Below are 23,236 nucleotides of genomic sequence, written 5' to 3'. Positions count from 1 at the left end.
GCAGTGTCCCCTTGTTTCATTAAATAATTATATTTTTGAAAGATAGTCATCCTGACCATTTCCTCTCACTTTGGTTACACAACTGTATTCTTAACTAATCAAAGTAGCTAGTCTTTATTTTAAAGATGATTAATATATCAGAAAGCACTACTTAGACTTGAAGAAAGTTTTACTTTCTCAACTTTTTATTTTCAAAAATATCACACCTACAGAAAAATTATGAGAAAAATATAATGAATACCCATATAAACCCCCTATTCATGAATTTTTAACATTACACCACATTTGCTTTCCCTGTGTAAATGTAGGGGTGAGGGGTGATTTTGTTTTTGCTAAATCATTTTAGTTTTTTGCAGGCATTGTTACCCTTTACCCCTAAATACTCTATTTCAATAAGTACTAAGAACAAAGATTCTCCTACATAATTCCATTATCCAAGAAAACTTAATATAATACTATTATCTGTAATATACCGAGACCATATTCAAATTTTCAAATGTCCCTTTTAGCTGACTTTTTTTCCAATCTAGGACACAATCAAGAATCATGCATTGCATTTAGTTGTCATGTATTTTAAAACTCCTTTAGTCTAGAATAATCCCTGGTTTTGTCTTTTTGTATTATAACATTGACTATTTTGAAGAATCCAGTTCTACTATTTTGCAAAATGTTCCTCAGTTTGTTCCCTATTAGATTCAAGTTAAATAATTGTATCAGGTCCTAACTACACATGTAGATGATACTGTGTCCTTCTTACTACATTGTGTCAGGATGTCAGGAGGGATACCATGTCCATTTGTTCATTGTTGGTGATGTTACACTTAATTATTTCATGGTGAAGTTACCCTTTTTCCTTTGTATTTAAAAAGTTGGTGTAAAAAATGGACAAAAGACTCAAGAAATAGACATTTCTCCAAAGAAAATATACAAATGGTCAACAAGTGCATGATAAATATGTTCAACATCATTAGATAAATGCAAAGTACAAACATATGAAATACCACTTCACATCTACTAGGATGACTATATTTTTTTTAATGGAAAATAAGTTTTGGCAAGTATGTAGAGACATTGGAATCCTCATATATTGCTGGTGGGAATGTAAAATGGTGCAATCACTGTGGGAAAAAAATTTCAGGTTCCTCAGGAAGCTAACCATAGAATTATCAGCAATTCCACTACTAGGTATAAATCCAAAAGAACTGAAAACAGGTATTCAGACAAATCCTTGTACACAAATTTCCAGAGCAGCATGAATTACAGTAGCCAAAAGGTTAGAAACAATCCAAATATCCATGAATGCATGAATGACAGAGACATACAATGAATATTTTTCAGCCATAAAAAGGAATGAAGTGCTGATACATGCTACAATGTGGATGAATCTCAAAAACATTATGCCAAGTGATGGCCCTGGCCAGGTAGCTCAGTTAGTTTGAGCACTGCCCTGATGCACCAAAGTTGCAGGTTCCATTCCCAGCACATAAAGAGTCAACCAGTGAACGCATAGATGGGTGGAACAATGGATCAATGTTTCTCTCTCTGTGAAAAATAAATTAAAATTAAAATTAAAAAATAAACATTATGCCAAGTGAAAGAAGCCAAGTAATACAGGTCACATATTATAGGAGTCTTCTTTATATGAGACATCTAAAATAAGCAAATCCACAGAAAGCAGACTGCTGGTGGCCGATGTCTGGGGGAAGAGGAAATGAGGAGCAACTGCTTAATGGCCATTGAGTTTTATTTTATAGTGAGGAAAATGTTTTGGAGCTAGATAGAGGTAGTGGTGACATTGTAACTGTACTAAATGTACTGTTCACTCTAAAATGATTAACTTCATGTTATGTAAATTCCACCTCAAATTTCAGAGAGAGAAACATTGATGTGCAAGAGAAACATCAATCAGCTGCCTTCCGTATGTGCCCCAACAGGGGATCGAACCCGAAACCTATGTATGTGACCTGACCGGGGAATCAAAGCCACAAGTCTTTTGGTATATGGGATGGGAACAATACTCAACCAACTGAGCCACCCAGCTGGGCTCAAATTTTTATTTTTTTAAATAATCTGTGGGATAATACTTTGAGACTATGTAAGTATCCTTCCCCCAAAATCTTTCACTCTATGTGCTAGTCTCCACTGATGATGCTTGCCTGAATCAATTATTCCTATAGTTGGTATAGAATAATGTTATAATCCTTCATTTCATCTGTTAATAGACTTTTTTTAAAAGATTTTTTTTTATTGATTTTTAGAAAGTGAGGAAGGGAGAGGGAGAGAGAGGGAGAAACAGCGACGTGAGAGAGGAACACTGATTGGCTGCCTCCTGCACACTCCCTACCCGAGCATGTGCCTTGATGGAAAATCGAACGAGCAACCTTTCGGAGATCAGAACAATGGCCAACCGAGTCACACTGGCCAGGGCAATAGACATTTTTATCTGAGGAAGAGCTTTCATTTCTCCTGCAACACCTTTGTTTACTGTTTGTTTGGGGCTTGTTTTTTGTATCAGTATTCACAGTAATTACTATCACTTTGATTTTTGATTCTTGAATTATCTCATATTTGACCAAAGAAGACACTTTCAACTTGCAATGTTCTTTAGAATGTACCAATCAGTTTTTGAGCATCTCTTTACTTTCTGGCACATGATGTTTTAAGAAACCTTGTGTTCTCCCTAACCAGGTCTCAGAACCAGCTATTTCTCCAGTCTTGGCTTCTTCCAGAAGGTGATTAGAAGCTTTGAAGCCAAAGAAATCTGAGTTTGAAACTAGTTTTTTATTATTTTTAACAGCTTTATTGAGATATAATTCACATACCAGACAATTCACCCACTTAAAGTACAAAATTCAATGGTTTTCCATATGAAAACCATTCACATGGTTGTGCAACAACCACCACATTCTAATTTTAAAACACTTTTGTTGTACCTAAAAGAAACTCCATACCCATTAGCAGCCACACCCTATTTCCCCCCAACCTCCCCTTGCCCAAGACCTAGGTAACCACTAGGGTCTTCTGTCTCTATAGACTTGTCTATTCTGTACAAATCATATAAACACAATTATACAACATGTGTCCTTTCACTTAGCATAATGTTGAAACCAATCTCTGCTACTTAATTTCTGCATAACCTTGGTCAAGTTACTTAATTAGCAACCCTCCTAGATCAATATGATAATGAAATAAAATAAGAAAATATTCAATAAATAGAAATTATCATTAGCATTGGTTGGGAAACACTATCTCTTTGCTTGATCTTTTGCATTTGTTCAAAAAATACTTAAACAGCTATTATGTAGCAGGCATTATTCTAGATATTGAGTCTACAGCAGTGCACAAGGCACACAAAAATCTCCCTGCCCTCATGGAGTTCACATTCTGCTGCCAGAAGACAGAAAATAAAATAAATATGTGAAATATATACTATGCTTACTAGATCACAATAACATCTATGAAAAGTTAAGAACACACACACAAAGCAAAAAAGCAATCTGTTGGGAAGGTGTTTAGGAAAGGCCTCACTGAGAAGGCAACACTTAATTAAAGGCCTTAAAATTATTTTGTCAGTTTTTTACAGTAGTACCTCGGTTTTCGAACATCTTCATTGACGAACATTTCGGTTTACCAAAGCCACAAACCCGGAGGTAAATGATTCAGTTTTCAAACACGCCTCGGAAGTCAAACATGCCACACGGCTCCCACTGAGTACAAGATCCTGAGGCCTAGCTGTTGGCTGTTGATCCCTCGGTTTTCAAATGTTTCAGAACTTGAATGGTCTTCTGGAACGGATTACATTCCAAAACCGAGGTACCATTGTATGTCTATAAATTAGGAGAGAACTATATTTGCCACCTAAAATATTTGTGAGTTACTTTGAATTTATTGAATGAAAATATACCAACCCAATTATCAATAAATACCTTTACATATATTATATTAGATGCTTAAAGAAAGAATAATAAATTATAGAACTAATCGCAGCCAATGTGGAAATTAGAAATTTCTTTAAGTTGCATCATAATTTAGAATGTTATTTTAAAGGAAATTTTAAAAAGGAAGGAAACAAGTAATAGAGTATGAGCTTAATATCTTTATTTTACCATCATTTATTGCTACATAAATCAATTATGAGAATACTATAATTAAGAAGGGAAAATATTGCCCTGGCCCGGTAGCTCAGTTGGTTAGAGTGGCATCTTGATACACCAAGGTTGCAGGTTTAATCCCCCGTCAGGGCACATACAAGAACCAACCAATGGTGCATAGGTAAGTAGAATAACAAATTGATCTCTCTCTCCCTCTCTCTCTCTCTCTCTGTGTCTTCCTTCCTCTATCTCAAATTAAATTTTTAAAAATGAAAAAATAGCCCTCCCCGGTTTGGCTCAGTGGTTAGAGTGTCGGCCCACAGACTGAAGGGTCCCAGGTTCAATTCCCAGTCAAGAGCACGTACCTCAGTTGCAGGCTCAATCCCCGGCCCCAGGTGGGGGGGGGGGGTGCAGGAGGCAACCAATCAATGTGTCTCTCTCTCCCTCTCTCTAAAAAGCAATTGGGTGAGGATTAAAATAAATAAATAAACAAACAAGCAAATAAATAATAAAAGAAATTCTAAAGTTTAAAAAAAAAGAAGGGGAAACATTAGAACTGGATATATTTTGGTCTGGTCTCTGTAACAGTCCAAAGGAAGTGGAAAGGGCAGGCCCTGGCCAGGTACTCAGTTGGTTAGAGTGCTGTCTGGATATGCCAAGATTTTTAGTTCAATCCCTAGTCAGGGCTCATACAAGAATGAATGAATTGCCCGGCCAGGCGTGGCTCAGCGGTTGAGCGTCGACCTATGATCCAGTCAATCTGGGTTTGATTCCCGGTCAGGGCACATGCCCAGGTTGCGGGCTAGCCAATCAATGACTCTCTCATCATTGATGTTTCTATCTCTCTCTTTCCCTCTCCTTTCCTCTCTCTGAAATAAATAAAGATATATATTTAAAAAAAAAAAAATGAATGAATGAATGCACTAATAAGTGGAACAACAAATCGATCTCTCTCAAATCAATAAAATTTTTAAAAAAGAAAAGTGAAAAGGGCAGCACATATGCATTTCCCCCCAACCTAGCACAACAAAATTCAAGACAAATGTTTCATTAATTTTTACCAAATATAAGAAAAAATTAAGGAATTCTGTAAATTCAATTACCTCTGATATTTCCAAATGGAGCTACTAAATCATGTTGTATCTTAGAAGGTATATTTAGTGTGTCAGAGAATGAGAATTGGAAACAGACTTGCGAGGCCACATCATTTATTGGGGGGGCCTTTAGTGGATGAGAACCTAGCCTCCTCCTTCTTTGTTAATCAGTGCCTTTTTAAAAATTATACATATGTCTTTTTTTATTTCAGAGAGAGGAAGGGAGAGAGAGAAAGAGGTAGAAACATCAATGATGAGAGAGTCATCTATCGGCTGCCTCCAGCACGCCCCCAACTGGGGATCGAGCCCGCAACCCGGGCATGTGCCCAGGAATCTAACTGCAATCCCTTGGATCATAGGTTGATTCTCAACAGCTGAGCCTCGCCAGCCAGGCTAGCCTCCTTCTTTTTAATACTTTCTTTAAAAATTCTCACCTGAGGATATTTTTTCCACTGATTTTTAGACAGAATGGAAAAGAGGGAGGGAGGAGAAGAGAGAGAGAGAAACATTGATGTGAGAGACGCACCAATTGGTTGCCTCCCACACACACCCCAACCAGGGCTAGCCTCCTTCTTAAAGGCTCCCCAGTGCTTTTAAATTTTTAGGAAAGTTTCTTTATATCTAATATACACTTTCTATTATGAAGCTTAAGCATGTCTCTTGTCATTTCATTATAGCATATTTCTCAGTGGCAGTAGCATCATTGTAACAGCCAGTGTAACACAGAAATTAGTGTACAGAGTAGTGAAGCCAGACTGCCAGAGTTCAAAATTTCATTCTACCATTAACTAGGTGGGTAACCTTGGGCAAGTATTCAGTGCCTCAGTTTCCTGATCTGCAAAATATAGACAGTAATATTACCTACCTTATACATTTGTTGTGAGGATTAAATGAGTTATTTCACATAAAATGCTTAGAAAAGGATCTAAGTGTTCAGTAAGTATTAGCTATTATATATACGCACATTAATGCATGTATAATTTATCTATTGCTGCATAACAAATTTCTCCCAAATTTAGCTACTGAAAACAAGAAGCATTTGTCATTTCACAATTTCTGTGGTCCAGGAATTTGGAAGCTGTTTAGCTGGAGAGTTAAGATGTCAACTGGAGCCTGGCCGGGCATGGCTCAGTGGTTGAATGTTGACCTAGGATCCAGGAGATAGGGGTTCGATTCCTGGTCAGGGCACATGCCCGGGTTGCAGGCTCGATCCCCAGTTGGGGGCGTGCAGGAGGCAGCCGATCAATGACTCTCTCATCATTGATGTTTCTATCTCTCCTTTCCTCTCTCTAAAATCAATAAAGATATATTTAAAAAAAAAAAAAAGATGTCAACTGGAGCTGGAGGGCCTAAGATGCCCCATTCATATATTTTGGGCTTTGAAGGGACTGGAAGACTGGGACCTCTCTCTATGCGGCCTTTCATCATTAATCTATATGAGCTTCTTTACACTGCACATCGCAGGAGAGTAAAGGCCCAACTGTGTAGACTCTAGAACTCACACAATGTCATTTCCACAATATTCTACAGGTTTAAGCAAATCCTAAGGTTAGATTCATTGTGAGAGGCAACCACATAGTGTGACTACAAGGAGATGTGATTCATCAAGGTCATTGTAAAACAACCTAATATATATATCCTGTTGGACTTCATTTGAGGCATGCTTGCCAATGTACCTAAGAGTGCGAGGACAGTTGGTCAACAATTTATTTTATTTATTTTTATTTTTTTATTTATTGATGAAGGAGAGAGAGAGAGATCGATTTGTCATTCCACTTCTTTATGCATACATTGGTTGCTTCTTGTATGTGCCCTAACCGGAGACTGAACCTGCAAACCTGGTGTATGGGGATGATGCTCTAGCCAATTGAGCTATCTGGCCAAGGCCTCAACAACTTATTTTGAGCAAAAACAAGAAAGCAACCAATAGGCCAGGAACTCACAATTTCTGACTAAAAGAATGCTTTCAAATCTATTTTTTTATTGGCACCTAGGATACCTTATCCTTTATTTTATTATATATATTTTTTTCTATTGATTTGAGAGATAGAGGAAGGGAGAGAGAGAAACATGGAGTTGTTGTTCCACTTATACATTCATTGACTGATTCTTGTATTGCCCAGATTGGAGATCAAACCTGCAACCTTGGTGCAGTGGGAAGATACTCCAACCAACTGAGCTACCCGGCCAGGGCCCAAATCTTTTTTTTTTTTTTTTTAAATCCTCACCAGGGGATATGTTAACTGATTTTAGAGAGTGAGAGAGGGGGAGGGAGAGAGAGAAGAGACATTAACGTGAGAGAGAAACATCAATAGTTGCCTCCTGGTGCCTCAACTGGGATTGAACCCGCAACCGAGGTATGTTCCCTGACCAGGAATTGAAACGGCAACCTTTGGGGTGTACAGCATGATGCTCCAACCAACTGAGCCACCCAGTCGGGACCCAAATCAATTTAAAAAGAACACCAACCTGTGAGCCCTGACTGGTGTGTCTCAGTTGGTTGGAGCATTGTCCTATATACCAAAAGGTTGTGGGTTCAATTCCCAGCCAGGGCACATACCTAGGTTGTGGGTTCAATCCCAATTGAGGTGCCAGGAGGGAACCAGTTGATGTTTCTCTCTCTCTCTCTCTCTCTCTCTTTTTTTCTCTCTATCCTCCTTTCTCTCCCTCCCTAAAATCAATAAAAACATATCCTCCAGTGAGGATGAAAACCGCCCTGTGAAATAGGTAAGGGTGTATATATCCCTATGGTATAACAGGACGTATATTTGGCCTTTGATCCTGGTACTTGGCACAGAACTTCTAAAACCTTTGGAATTACCTGAGTAATAGGAATGTTTTTTGTTAGTCATAATCATACCTAGCCAATTTAGAGTAGGACCTCTGTATACTATCAATATGAGGCTGGTCACCAGAAAGACCAAGTGATGAGAAGGCTGGAACTTGCAGCCCTACCCCTGACCTGCTGGGAGAGGAGAAAAGCTGGAGATTGAGCCCTATAAAAACTCTTGAATAAGATTTGAATGTACAGACTGGTGGAACATCAAGGTGCTGGGGAGGGTAGTGTGCCCAGAGAGGGCATGGAGGATTGTGTGCCTCACCACCCAATACCTGGCCCCTATGCATCACTTCTATTTGGCTGTTCCTGAGTTGTATCCTTTATAATAAATGATAAAATGCCTTCTTGAATTCCGTGAGCTGTCTTGGCAAATTATGGAACCTGAGGGGGTTGTGTGTGGGACCTCCTGTTTTATAGTCAGTCAGAAGCATGAGAAATCTCTCCAAGACTTGCAGTTGGTGTCTGAAGCTGGGAGTTCTCCTAATAGCCACATCAGTAGGCAGACTCTCCAGCTGCAGCAACATTTTCTGGAGAGAAGCAAAGCTCTTATAACCCAATCCAAAGTTCCAAGGAGAAAACTGAGTTGACACTCATCACATATAGTGCTGCTAGAAATGAGGTATCTATGCTTTCTAAAAACAAACTGAATGTCAAGAGAACAAAGTTATCTGCTAATAGTTTCTGGCAAGCATTAACATCAATTTAGAGGAGATAAAATTCTGGAAGTATCCAGAAAATTAGTTATGCTGAGATGTATAAACCCAAAAAAAATGCTCACTATGAATATTTTTAGTGAGATAAGGTCTGAAGAACAGGCCAATGTCTTCTAAAAGTACAAACAGGCAGTTCTATATGACAAGCTACAGTACAGAACATCAGCCTGCACGTTCACTTCTAATGCAGTTGGGAGCCTCTCTCACTTGCAGTACCTTGGACAGAAGTTAGGACTTTTATTTTTTGTTTTGTTTTCTTTTCCCATTAGCTTCAGCAGCTTTCCGGAGTCTTGCTTAGGATTCTCTTAGACCCTACATGGTCTAAGAACATGCTCCTTCACGTCTTCATCTTAAATCTTAAAGTAAAACTGTCTTCTAAGTAGTTTTTCCCCTCAATTGTTTTGTTCAACTATATAAACTTAAGGTTTGTAAAAATGTAAATGAATAAGCCAGGGAAAACTGGTAAAAACAGTTTCCCACTTAAGTTACAAAATGACTACACTGTCTTTCCATGGCTAACCAGTCTCCTAACACCCAGCCCTCTTTGCTGCAATCATCCCTTGCTCCTAAGGCCATGCCCAGCCTTTCCTCTTCCCCTGCTGCAGGCTTCTCACTGCTGATCACAGCGTTCTAGAAATGTAAAGCACATTAGCCCTACCGGGAGAAAAAGCTCACTTGTTCTTATTTCCCTTGAGCCACCCCTACAAGTCCTGTCCTTTATCCTGTACCAGATCCGAGCCAAGCCCCTCCAGCAGCAGACACCACTGGACACCTACCCGGAAACCATCGTACTTTTTCTCCATGTTGGCAGAGCTCTGCTTTTCGCTTCTGTGTCCACCACCCCTCCGTCTGAGTGTGTTTTGATTGCTCTGAGCCAGTGGTTTTAAAACTTTTTGGTTTCAGTATCTCTTGACACTCTTAAAAATGGTTGAGAACTTTAAATAAACTTTGTGTTATATACATCACTACTCATATTAGAAATTAAAACCAGAAAATATTTTTAAATTTATTTTAAAATAACAATAGTATAGCCACTATATGTTAATTGAAACAACATATTTTAATGAAAAAATAACTGTATTTTCCAAAATAAAATATTTAGTTAAAAGAGTGGCACTGTTTTACATTTTTTGCAACTCTAATGACAGACTTAGAATCTCATATCTGCATCTACAGTCAATCATGCAGCCTCTGGAAGACTCCACTGTCCACTCCTGAGAGAATGAGAATGAAAAGGAAAATATGCAAAAGGAAAATAGACTTGACTATCTAAAACGATGCCCAGAGCTTCCCAATCATGGTGGTCCCTTAGGGAAAGCATGTGGCCCAATTTTTAATGAGACATGAAGGGATCTCTTCTAGAGGGCTTTTGGGAAAGGTTTCTTTGCCCTTAAAAAAAAGAGAGATGTTTATTACCAGTGACTGGTTTAGGAGTAGAAACCCTCTAGCCCTCACAGGTGTGGCTCAGTTGGTTAGAGTGTCCTCACGTACACCAAAAGGTGGCAAGGTCAACTGCCAGTCAGGGCACATACCCAGGTTGTGGGTTCAATCCCCGGTCGGGGCGCATAAAGGATCTGTATCACAGAGAGCCTTACATTTCTGCAGCTTAGAGAATCCACATAAAGAAGTTCTCTTTTATGCTGGATATGAATTGACTTAATTTAATGGTTTTTTTTTTTAATCGATAAAATTGAGTAGAAACACTTTCAACTGATAAGAATTTTTACTTATTACTTTTTTTCCCCTTAGGGTATTTCAAAATGGCTTAAATGGTTTAAATTACTTCATTATTTAGAATATACCATATCTAAGTATAATTTTTTGAATGAAATAAAACATTTAAACAAGCCATCAATATTAGAGCCAAAAAAAAAAATCCAAAGACTTGTCCTTTTCCTCCTACTTTTATTTATTTTATTTTTAATTTTTCCTCACCCTAGGATATATTTTCCATTGCTTTTCAGAGAGAGTGAAAGGGAGACAGAGAGAGGGAGAGAGAGAAACATCAATGTGAGAGAGACACATCAATTAGTTGCCTCCCGCTTATGTGCCAACCAGGGCTGGGGACTGAGCCTGCAACCGAGGTGTGTGCCCTTGGCCAGAATTGAACCCAGGACCTTCAGGCCTGACACTAACCACTGACCCAAACTGGCTAGGGCTCCCCCTACTTTCATATGTGACATGTGAAGACATTAAATTATTTGCTCAAAGAAGGTTTTTAAGAAAAAAATGCCAAATCTCTGATCACATTTTTGTGTGTAGTTAAACTTAAACTTTTTGTGAAAAAGGGTAAATAAATTCAGGCGAGTTCCAGTAAGTACTTGTGGCTTTGTTCATTTTTAAGTCTGTACTGCATTAACTATTTAATAAGTTCATACTAGCATAAATATATTTATAAGAAAATGATAGTTAAAATTAAAATTAGGAGGAAAGTGTCATTTAAACAATCATATTGAATTCAACAGTCAGAAACTTGTCTGTGTAGAAGGCCAGCTGATTTCCAATCACACTCCCTAGCAGTGACTGTGGACAAGTAATTGAATCTTTCTAGGTCTTAGTTTCTTCCTCTGTAACACGAGACTGACAATACTTGCCTCAAAGGGTTTTTGTGGTTTTATAAAGAATAAAGATAATACGTGACAGGCACACAGTGCTTACCACATATTAAGTGTTGATGGCAGAAATTTATTAACAGTAGTGATTCAACCAGAAGGAAAGTTTAAAGACAAGATGTGAAATTCTTAAAGTGCCATATAATTGCGAACAATAACTCATTGGCCAGCTAGAATATTTATCCTAATAGTGGCAGCAAAGACTTTACATAAAACATTTGCCATAACTTTACCTCAACAGGTTGGCCACATTTACAGATTTAAAGTTTGGGGTTTCTTATTAGTTAATTTCCCTGAATTCTTAAATTTATATGAATTTTGAACATTATACTATCTGTACTAGTAATATGTTCCATAAATGTACCTACTTTGTGGCATAAGTAAATAATACATACACACTTAGATAATCCTTAGAAGCATAAAATATTTTAACCAGAGACAATGTGGTGGTCTTTATTCACATACATGGAAAGAACCTATAAATTGAGAATATTTGAATGAATTATGTTAAAAGATAAGTTGAGGCACATTAAAATTTTGAAGAGCTTATTTGAGCAAACATCAATTCAGCTGGGTGGTGACAAGCCAAGGATGGCTAGGAGAGTTCCACTGCCAGGAGAGAGGGAAAAGGCTTTTATAGAACAGGAAGAAGCAAAGCAAGGAAATTATTTGATTGGCTATTGCTTAAGGTTGCCTTATTTGGGAAAGCCTAATTGGCTTTGTGAAGGGCTATTCTTAGGTTTTGATTTTTTAACCTTCAGGCAGTTACAGAAATTGACTCTGGCTTCGGCTTCAGATTGCTTACATAGGCTACCAAGCCATTTGAGCGACCTCAATATAATGGTCTCTTTATTGCATTACTTTAGCAATGGTAATATTACATAAAATATCTAAAAATTTTCTGCTATTCTTTAACCAAACAAACATTTAGCTGTGTGGACAAAAAAAAATGTATTCTGTAATAAAAACTGACAAGCTTAGTGACGGAAAGTACCCTCATAGGGTGATACAATCATAAATTCCTCACTGGGCAGGTGATGATGGGTAATAAAGTTATATCCCCCAAGCATATAACTTTTATAGTAAGAGGCATAAATTTGACTTAACTAAAAACTGTTCATTGTTTCAATTTTCATTGAAATGTCAGAAGCAATCCTCTTTTCCAGAACCTTCAAAGGGGCATATAGTGTTAACTATCCTTGCTTTTTCCAATTTCAAGTAATCTTCCTTGCATTTAAAAGCTTCAAGGCCTGGCTGGTGTGGCTCAGTGGGCTGAGTGTCATCCCATGCACCTAAAAGTTGCTGGTTCAAGTCCCAGTCAGGGTACATGTCCAGATTGCAGCCTCGATCCCTGGTGAGGGAGGAGGGAGGCATGCAGGAGGTAGCAGACCAATGTTTCCCTCTCACATTGATGTTTCTCTCTCTCTCCCTCTAGCATCCTCTCTCTCTAAAAAAAAAAGTCAATAAAAAATATTTAAAAATTAAAAAGCTACAAAACCGTAATTCTCTGGAGCATTTAAGATCTTACTTCTTGGTGCTTAAAAAAATATCCTCCTAGAGGGAGGAAGATGGCGGCCCTGTGAGAAGCAGCAGCGCCCCCGCTCTAGACACAGACTTGATTTCATCCTAAAATCCTACGTAACCAGCTTGAAAAAAAAACAGAGAAACATACCTGAGTGGACGAAGTGTGAGTGGGGAGCACTGAAGAACCATCACAGAGTCCGGAAGAAGAGAAAGGGGAGAAAATTTGTTTTTTCTTCTTTCTTAAATTTTATAAAAATCTTTTCTTTTTCTTTTTTAAATTTTTTTAAAAACATTTTTTTAACTAAATTTTTTGTGTTTTTGTTTTTTTTTTTATAAAAGAATTTTGTCTTGCTTAGCTTGTTTTTGGTTTTGTTTTCGTTATTTGCTTTGTTTTGTTTTATCCTTGCTTCTACTATCAAGACTTTATTGATATCCCTGCTTAAACGACTGGGACATTATCATTATAACCAAGTTTACTGCTTTCCTCTATAGTTTCCCCCAAATCTCTTACCAGACTCCCTGCCTGCCTGGGCTTTATCTCTCTCTCTCCTCTCAATCCATTGGCATAACTTTTTTCTTCTTTTTCTTCTTTCTTTTTCTACTTTTCTTTCATTCTTTCATTTTCCCCCCTTCTGTTTTCCTGTCCGATCGTTAGTTTCTTGTATTCTCATTATTGTACTTTTGTTTTCTCATTTTCAACTATTATCCTATTCCTATTCTCTCCCTTAATTTTGTGCTGGCCCTTCTTTCACAATCTTTTCTCTGCTTCTGTTATCTCCCAGTAGCTTCTCTATTTTTTACATTCTAGTTTATTATTCTTTTCTAAATTTTCACCAGTATTAACAACAATATATACCTCTGGGCTCCACTGGACCCACAAGACAAAATCTCACCCCACAAGACTGGGACACAGCAAATATATCTAATATATAGATATAAGCACTAAGACCTACCAAAATGGGGAGACAAAGAAACAACCCCCAAATTAAAGAAAAGGAAACATCGCCAAAAATAGACGTTGATGAGATGGAGTTGAGCAAGTTATCAGAAATGGAGTTCAGAGTATTGATGATAAAGATGTTCAAGGAACTTAAGAAAACTCTAGATGATAAGATCGAGAACCTTAGTGAAAACATGAAAAAAGAGATACATACCATAAATACAACTCAGACAGAGATAAAGAATGCTGTATTTGATATCAAGAATGTACTGGAAGGAATTAAAAGCAGGCTCAATGAAGCAGAGGATAGAATAAGTGACTTAGAAGACAAAGTAGAGAAAATCACACAATCAGAGCAGCAAAAAGAAAAAACACTTAAAAAGCACGAGGACAGTCTAAGGGAACTTTGGGACAACATGAAGCGAAACAATATTTGCATTATAGGAAACCAGAGGGGGAGGAAAGAGCGCAAGGGATAGAGAACTTGGTGGAAGAAATAATTATAGAAAACTTCCCTAGGCTGGCAAAGGAGAAAGACACATAAGTTCAGGAAGCACAGATGGTTCCAAACAAGAAGGACCCAAAGAGACCCACTCTGAGACACATCATAATTAAAATGGCAAATGTCAAGGACAAAGAGAAAATATTAAGGGCTGCAAGAGAGAGACAAGCAATGACCTACAAGGGAACCCCCATAAGGCTGACAGCGGATTTCTCAACAGAGACTCTTCAGGCCAGAAGGGAGTGGCATGAAGTTCTGCAAGTAATGAAAAGTAAGAACATGCAACCAAGATTGCTTTATCCAGCAAGACTATCATTTTAATTTGAAGGTGAAATAAAAAGCTTCCCAGACAAAAAAAGGCTAAAAGAGTTCAGTACCACCAAACCAGCATTGCAAGAAATGCTAAAAGGACTGCTTTAAGAAAAAGAAGGAATAGTGAGAGAAAGGTACATCAGCATAAAGGGGGAAAATGGCATTAAATAAATTGATATCAATAGTAACCTTAAATGTAAATGGAATAAATGGGCCAATCAAAAGACAAAGGGGAGCTGAATGGATAAGAAAACAGGACCCAAATATATGCTGTCTACAAGAGACCCACCTGAGAGCAAAAGACTCACACAGGCTAAAAGTGAAGGGGTGGACTAAAATATTCCATGCAAATGGAAAGGAAAAGAAAGCTGGAGTAGCTATTCTTATTTCTGACAAAACAGACTTCAAAATAAAGACCATATCGAGAGACAAAGATGGTCACTACATATTACTAAAAGTATCAATCTAACACGAGGAAATAACCCTTATGAACATTTATGCACCCAATACAGGAGCACCTAAATATATAAAAAATCTCTTGGGGGACTTCAAAGGGGAGATTGACAGCAATACAATCATAGTGGGGGATTTTAACACCCCCCTGTCAGCATTGGACAGATCAAGACAAAAAATCAACAGGGAAATGCAGACCTTAAATGAATCACTAGACCTAATGGATTTAATTGACATTTATAGAACATTTCACCCCAAAGCAGCAGAATACACATTCTTCTCAAGTGCACATGGAACATTCTCAAAAATAGACCACATGTTAGGGCACAAGGCAAGTCTCTACAAATATAAGAAGATTGAAATCATATCAAGCATCTTCTCGGATCACAATGCCATGAAACTAGAAATCAACCACTATAAAAAAAACTCAAAAATATTCAAACACATGGAGGCCAAATAGCATGTTATTAAACAATGAATGGGTTACCAAGGAGATCAAGGAAGAAATCAAACACTTCATGGAAAGTAATGAAAATGAACAGACAACAACCCAAAACCTATGGGACAAGGCGAAATCAGTCCTGAGAGAAAAATTCATATCATTACAGGCCTATCTCAAGAAACAAGGAAAAGATCTGATGAACCATCTAACACAACAACTAAAAGAACTAGAACGAGAACAGCAAGAAAAGCCCCGAGGAAGTGGAAGGAAGGAAATAATAAAAATCAGAGCAGAGATTAATGACATAGAGACTAAAGAAACAATACAAAAAAATCAATGAAACCAAGAGCTGGTTCTTTGAAAAGGTAAATAAGATTGATGCACCTTTAGCCAGACTCACTAAGAAACAAAGAGAGAGGACCCAAATAAATAAAATCAGAAATGAAAGAGGCAATATAACAACTGATCCAACAGAAATACAAAGGATTGTAAGAAAATATTATGAGCAACTGTCTGCCAACAAACTGGAAAACATGGCTGAAATGGGCAAATTCCTAGAAGCATACAACCTTCCAAAGCTGAATCAAGAAGAGGCAGAAAACCTGAATAGGCCAATAACAACTAATGAAATTGAAGCAGTAATCAAAAAACTCCCAGCAAAGAAAAATCCTGGACCAGATGGATTTACAGGCGAGTTCTACCAAACATTCAAAGAAGAATTAACACCTATTCTATTCAAACTATTCCAGAAAATTCAAGAGGAGGGAAAACTCCCAAATTCTTTTTATGAGGCCAGCATCACCCTAATCCCAAAACCAGATAAAGATACTACAAAGAAAGAAAATTACAGGCCAATATCCCTGATGAACATAGATGCTAAAATCCTCACTAAAATACTAGCAAACCGGATCCAACAATACATTAAAAAGATCATACATCATGACCAACTGGGATTTATTCCGGGGATGCAAGGCTGGTACAACATCCGCAAATCAATAAATGTGATACATCACATAAACAAAATGAAGGACAAAAATCATATGATCATATCAATAGACGCAGAAAAAGCATTCGACAAAATCCAGCACCCATTTCTGATAAAAACTCTCAGCAAAGTGGGAATACAGGGATGATACCTCAACATAATAAAGGCCATATATGACAGACCTACAGCCAACATCATACTCAATGGGCAAAAACTAAAACCATTTCCATTAAAAACCAGAACAAGACAGGGATGTCCACTTTCACCACTCTTATTCAACATAGTTCTGGAAGTCCTCGCCACAGCCATCAGACAGGAGGAAAACATAAAAGGCATCCAAATTGGAAAGGAGGAAGTAAAACTGTCATTATTTGCAGATGACATGATACTGTACATAGAAAACCCTAAAGACTCCATCAAAGTACTAGTAGATTTGATAAATGAATTTGGCAAGGTAGCTGGATACAAAATCAACATCCGGAAATCAATGGCATTCTTATACACCAACAATGAACTTTCAGAGAGAGAAACTAAAAAAGCAATACCATTTACCATTGCAACTAAAAAAATAAGATACCTAGGAATAAGCTTAACCAAGGATGTAAAAGACCTATACTCAGAAAACTATGTGACACTGAAAAAAGAAATAGAGGAAGATTTAAACAGGTGGAAGAAGATACCATGCTCATGGATTGGAAGAATTAATATCATTAAAATGTCTATACTACCCAAAGCAATTTGTAAATTTAATGCAATTCCTATGAAAATACCAACAGCATATTTCACAGATCTAGAACAAACATTTCGAAAATTTATATGGAACCAAAAAAGACCCCGAATAGCTGCAGCCATCTTGAGAAAAAAGAACGGAGTGGGAGGGATCACATTACCAGACTTCAAACTATATTACAAAGCCACTGTAATCAAAATGGCCTGGTATTAGTACAACAACAGGCTCATAGATCAATGGAACAGAACAGAGACCCCAGAAATAGACCCATGTCATTATGGTCAGTTAATATTTGACAAAGGAGGCAAGAGTATCCAATGGAGTAAGGACAGTCTCTTCAATAAGTGGTGCTGGGAAAATTGGACAGATACATGCAAAAGAATGAAACTAGACCACCAACTTTCACCATACACAAAAATAAACTCAAAATGGATAAAAGACTTATATGTAAGTCACAAAACCATACAAATCCTGGAAGAAAACATAGGCAGTAAAGTCACAGACATCCCACGTAGTGGACTTTTCACTGATACATCTCCTAGGGCAAGAGAAACAAAGGAAAAAATAAACATATGGGACTACATCAAACTAAAAAGCTTCTGCACAGCAAAAGAAAACAGCCTCAAAATACAAAGGAACCCCACGGTCTGGGAAAACATATTTGCTAAGGATGAATCTGATAAGGGGCTAACTTCCAAAGTGTACAAAGAACTCATAGCACTCAGCAAGAGAAAGACAAACAACCCAATTAAGAAATGGGCAAAGGACTTAAATAGACACTTCTCCAAAGAGGACATACGGATGGCCAAGAGACACATGAGAAAATGCTCGACATCGCTAATCATAAGAGAGATGCAAATTAAAACCACAATGAGGTATCACCTCACACCTGTCAGAATGGCTGCCATCAACAAATCAACAAACGACATGTGCTGGCGAGGGTGTGGAGAAAGGGGAACCCTGGTACACTGCTGGTGGGAATGCAGACTGGGGCAGCCACTATGGAAAACAGTATGGAGGTTCCTCAAAAAATTAAAAATGGAGCTGCCTTTTGACCCAGTGATTCCACTCCTAGGAATGTATCCTAAGAATCTTGAAACATTCATCAGAAAGGATATATGTACCCCGATGTTCATAACAGCACAGTTTACAATAGCTAAGATCTGGAAACAGCCCAAGTGCCCATCAGTAGATGAGTGGATAAAAAAGCTGTGGGACATTTACACCATGGAATACTACACAGCTGTAAAGAAGAAGAATCTTGTACCCTTTGGGACAGTATGGATGGACCTGGAGAGTATTATGCTAAGTGAAATAAGCCAGGCAGTGAAAGACAAATATCACATGATCTCGCTTATATGTGGAATCTAAAGAACTTAATAAACTGATGAACAGAATAGATTCAATGACATGGAAGCATAGATGAGACTGACAAATGTCAGAGGGATGGAGGAGGGCGGGGGAGTGGAGGAGGAGAAAGTAACCAAAGAATTTATGTGCATATATACACAACCCAAGGTCATGGACAATGGTGGGGAGAGGGACTGGGGAGGGGGAAGGAACAGGGTGGAATGGGTCATTGGGGAGAAAAAGGGATATCTGTAATATTTTAAACAATAATAAAATTAAAAAAAAAAAAGATCTTACTTCTTGGCAATGTCATTAGTTTTGCTTAAATAAATTCTTTTATATATATATATATATATTTTTGCCCAGCCAGGCGTGGCTCAGCGGTTGAGCATTGACCTGGGATCCAGGCGATCGAGGTTCGATTCATGGTCAGGGCACATGCCCAGGTTGCGGCTCGATCCCCATTCAGGGGAGTGCAGGAGGCAGCTGATCAATGGCTCTCTCATCATTGATGTTTCTATCTCTCTCTCCATCTCCCTTCCTCTCTCTGAAATCAATAAAGATATATATATCAATGATGAGAGAGCCATTGATCAGCTGCCTTCTGCAGCCCCCCTGCTAGGGACTGAGCTGCAACCTGGGCATATGTCCTGACCAGGAATCGAATAAGGATCTGGATCATAGGTCAAAGCTCAACCACTGAGCCACACCAGCCGGGCTCAAATAGATTCTTATAAAAATTCTATACAAGTTCAGATTTTATTACATTGATGGAAGGTAGTTTGGGGTAAAGGTTGTAAAGATTTAAAAATTATAATGACAAGATGCATTCCAAGATGTCGGTGGATTAAGTGGAGCTTCACTGACACTCTCCCAGGACCAAACTGGAATTACAACTAAAATATAGAAAAACCATCCTTCATAATCAACTGAAGACTAGCTGAAGAGCACCCTTATAACTAAGGATGTAAAGTGGAGACCGCATAGAGACTGGTAGGAAGTACGGAGGCATGAGAGGGCTGGTTGGGCTACCACAGGCAGCAGCTAAAGTTCCTAAGGTTTATCTCAGTTGTGGAAGTTTCCCACTGAGAACTCTGGAGCCTAAACCCCAAGCCGGGCTCCCAAGCCCAGAGCACTAGTACTGAGAAAGATGTCCATATAACATTGGCTGTGAAAAGCAGCAGAGTTTCTGTTTGCTAGGGAGAGACAGCTGGAAATGCAGGCACCCTCTTAAAGAGCCAATGCACAAAATTTCATGTGCAGCCACTCACCTTGGGCTCTGACAGAGGGAGGGCAGAGTAGACTAGAGCTGTGTGAGGAGAACCTAGGGATGTTGACTTGGGAGATAGAGCTCAGAGGACACAGGTCTGGTTTCCTGTGCTGAGTCAATCCCCCATATGGCAGAGGACATCTTTCTCAGGCAGACCTTTACCATCCAGGCAGCTTTTGCCTGGGGAGGAAGCAACTGAAAACTTCTCAGCACACCCTATGGAGTTTACACCTTGTTGTGGTCTACAGCTTGAGGCTCATTAAGAGACTAAGAATATCAATCAGCCTTCAAACAAAGGCAGAACTCTGGGTGCTTTGAGTCTTTGCCTGATTTGCTTCTGAACCCAGGGCTTGGAGAAGCAGACCTTGGTGCACACCTTGGTCCTTTCCAAATGCACCCAGCTCCAGCAGAGGGAGACACAAACTGTAGACTGCAGATAGCTCAAAACAGGAAACTCAAGGCCACTACAAAAAGCATCATTGGGCTGCACCAGCATCCCTCCAAAAAAACTGTGAGTCCTAGCAGATCTACCAAATACATAGAAACAACCCAAACAGCAGCAAAATGGGAGGACAAAAAAACAAGCCCCAAATGAAAGAACAAGAGAATTCTCCAGAAAAAGAGATTATTGAAATGGAGATAAGGAATCTATTAGATATAGAGTTCAGAATATTGATTGTAAGGATGCTCAACAGCATGAGAAAATATATGGAAATGTGAAGGAAATCAAGAATGACATAGCCCTGCTGGGCGTGGCTCAGCAGTTGAGCGTTGGCCTAGGATCCAGGTGATCAGGGTTCGATTCCCTGTCAAGGCACATGCCTGGGTTGCGCACTCGATCTCCAGTCAGGGGTGTGCAGAAGGCAGCCGATCAATGACTCTCTCATCATTGATGTTTCTCTCCCTCTCCTTTCCTCTATCTGAAATCAATAAAGGTATATTAAAAAAAAAAAAAAAAAAAAGAATGATATAGCAAAAATTAGAAGTACATTGGAAGGAATAAACAGTAGATAAGGGGACACTGAGGATCAGATCAGTGAATTAGAAGACAGGGTAAAAAAAAAATCACTCAATCAGAGAATCAAAAAGAAAAAAAACAATTAAAAAATGGAAGGACAGCCCAGCCGGTGAGGCTCAGTGGCTGAGCATCAACCTATGATCCAGGAAACTGCAGGTCAACTTCCGGTCAGAGCACATGCTGGGGTTGTGGGCTCGATCCCCAGCAGGGGCTGTGCAGGAGGCATCCAATCAATAACTTTCTCTCATCACTGATATTTCTATCTCCCTCTCCCTCCCCCTCTCTCTCAAATCAATAAAACAACATATTTTTTAAATGAATAAATAAGTAATTTTAAAAAGGATAGTTTAAGGGAGCTGTGGGACAACATGAAATATAACAATATTCACATCATAGCAGTACCGGAAGGTGAAGACAGTGATTAAGGGTTAGAGAACCTGTTTGAAGAAATAATGGCAGAAAACTTCCCTAATCTGGTGAAGGAAAAAGTCACACAAATTCAGTAGGCACAGAGAGTCCCAAGCAAGAAGAACCCAAAGAGGCCCACACCCATCATAATTAAAATGTCAAAAAATTCAAGACAAAGAGAGAATCTAAAGGCAGCAAGAGAAAAGCAATCTGTTACCTATAAAGGAGCTCCCACAAGGCTGCCAGATGATTTCTCAGCAGAAACTCTACAGGCCAGAAGGGAATGGCATGAAGTATTCAAGGTAATGCAAAGCAAAGATCTGAAACCAAGCATACTCCCTCCAGCAAGGCTATCATTCAAAATAGATGGTGAAATGAAGAGCTTCCTAGACAAAACAAGGCTAAAGGAGTTTATCACCACCAAACCAGCATTGCAAGAAATGTTAAAGGACTGCTGTAATAAGAAGTTGAACAGAGAGAACCAGAAACGTAGGCATAAAGAAATAAAATGGCAATAGATAAGTACCTATCAATAATAACCTTAAATATAAACAGACTAAATACTCCAATCAAAAGACATAGGGTAGCTGAATGGATAAGAAAATATGACTCAAATATACATTGTCTACAAGAGACCCACCTCAGAACAAAAGATTGACACAGGCTGAAAACAAAACAAAACAAAAACAAAAACAAAGCAAAAGCAAACCTTCTGGGGGACTTTAAAGGAGAGATTGACAGCAATACAGTCATAGTAGGGGACTTTAACACCCCACTGACTTTACTGGATAGATCTTCCAGACAAAAAATCAACAAGGGAATAGTGATTCTAAATGACACATGAGATCAGATGGATTTAATTGACATTTACAGAACATTTCAGCCCAAAGCTGCAGAATAGGCATTCTCCTCAAGTGCACATGGGACATTCTCAAAGATAGACCACATGTTAGGACACAGCACAAGTCTCTATAAGTTCAAGAAGACTGCAGTCATATCAAACATCTTCTTGGACATTTACACCATGGAATACTCTGCAGCTGTAAAAACAAAGGATCCCTTGCCTTTTAAGACACCATGGTGGACCTGGAGAGTATTATGCTAAGTGAAATAAGCCAGTCAGAGAAAGGCAAGCCTCACAAGATCTTACTCATATGTGGAATCTAATGAACCAAATAAACTGATGAACTAAATAGATCCAGAGACATAGAAGCATGAACAGACTGATGGATCACAGAGGAAAGGCGGGGGCGGGAGGGAGGATGAGTGGGGAGAGATTAACCTAAAAACTTATATGCATATATGCATAACCCATGGACACAGACAATAGTGGAGTGAAGGCCTGTGGGGAGGGGTACAGGGTGGAGGAGATCAATGGAGGGGAAAAAGGGGACATTTGTAATACTTTCAACAATAAAGATAAATTTTTAAAATAAAAATGAAAACAATTTTTAAAAGTATACAACTGTGTTTCAAATTCCGGTTATCATCTTTATTTTCCATCTTTTATAACATCTTCTCATATTCCTATGTTGAAATTAAATTTAGAAAAGCATGTTAGCTTTCAAATGAAATTGACATATTGTGTTGGTCAAGCACTTCTGGTTGAAAATATTTGGTTCCCTCAGATGTCTCCAATGAATCGTCATCTCCAAACAGAGAATTTTCTGTTGAAGTTAACAGAATTTCGAGAAATATTCAGCAGAATATTAATTTTTTAATGGCTAAGCTATGAAAAATCTCTGTCACATATATCTTTCATAGTTTTTAAAGACTAAAGTTTCCTTAGCTTCAAACTTTCTGTAAAAATCATCCCTCCTTCTCAAATTTGTCTAATTATTACTATTATTATGATTTGTTTGTATTTTTGTAAGTTACTTTAAATGCTTTTTTGGAGCAAAGAGTTTCTATATTATTTTAAGACTATTTTGAAATTTTAGTTAAGCATGCAAG

This window comes from Miniopterus schreibersii (genome assembly GCF_964146895.1).
Source record: "Miniopterus schreibersii genome assembly, chromosome: 9".
In the NCBI taxonomy this organism is placed as follows: domain Eukaryota; kingdom Metazoa; phylum Chordata; class Mammalia; order Chiroptera; family Miniopteridae; genus Miniopterus; species Miniopterus schreibersii.
This window is presented reverse-complemented; position numbering follows the sequence as displayed.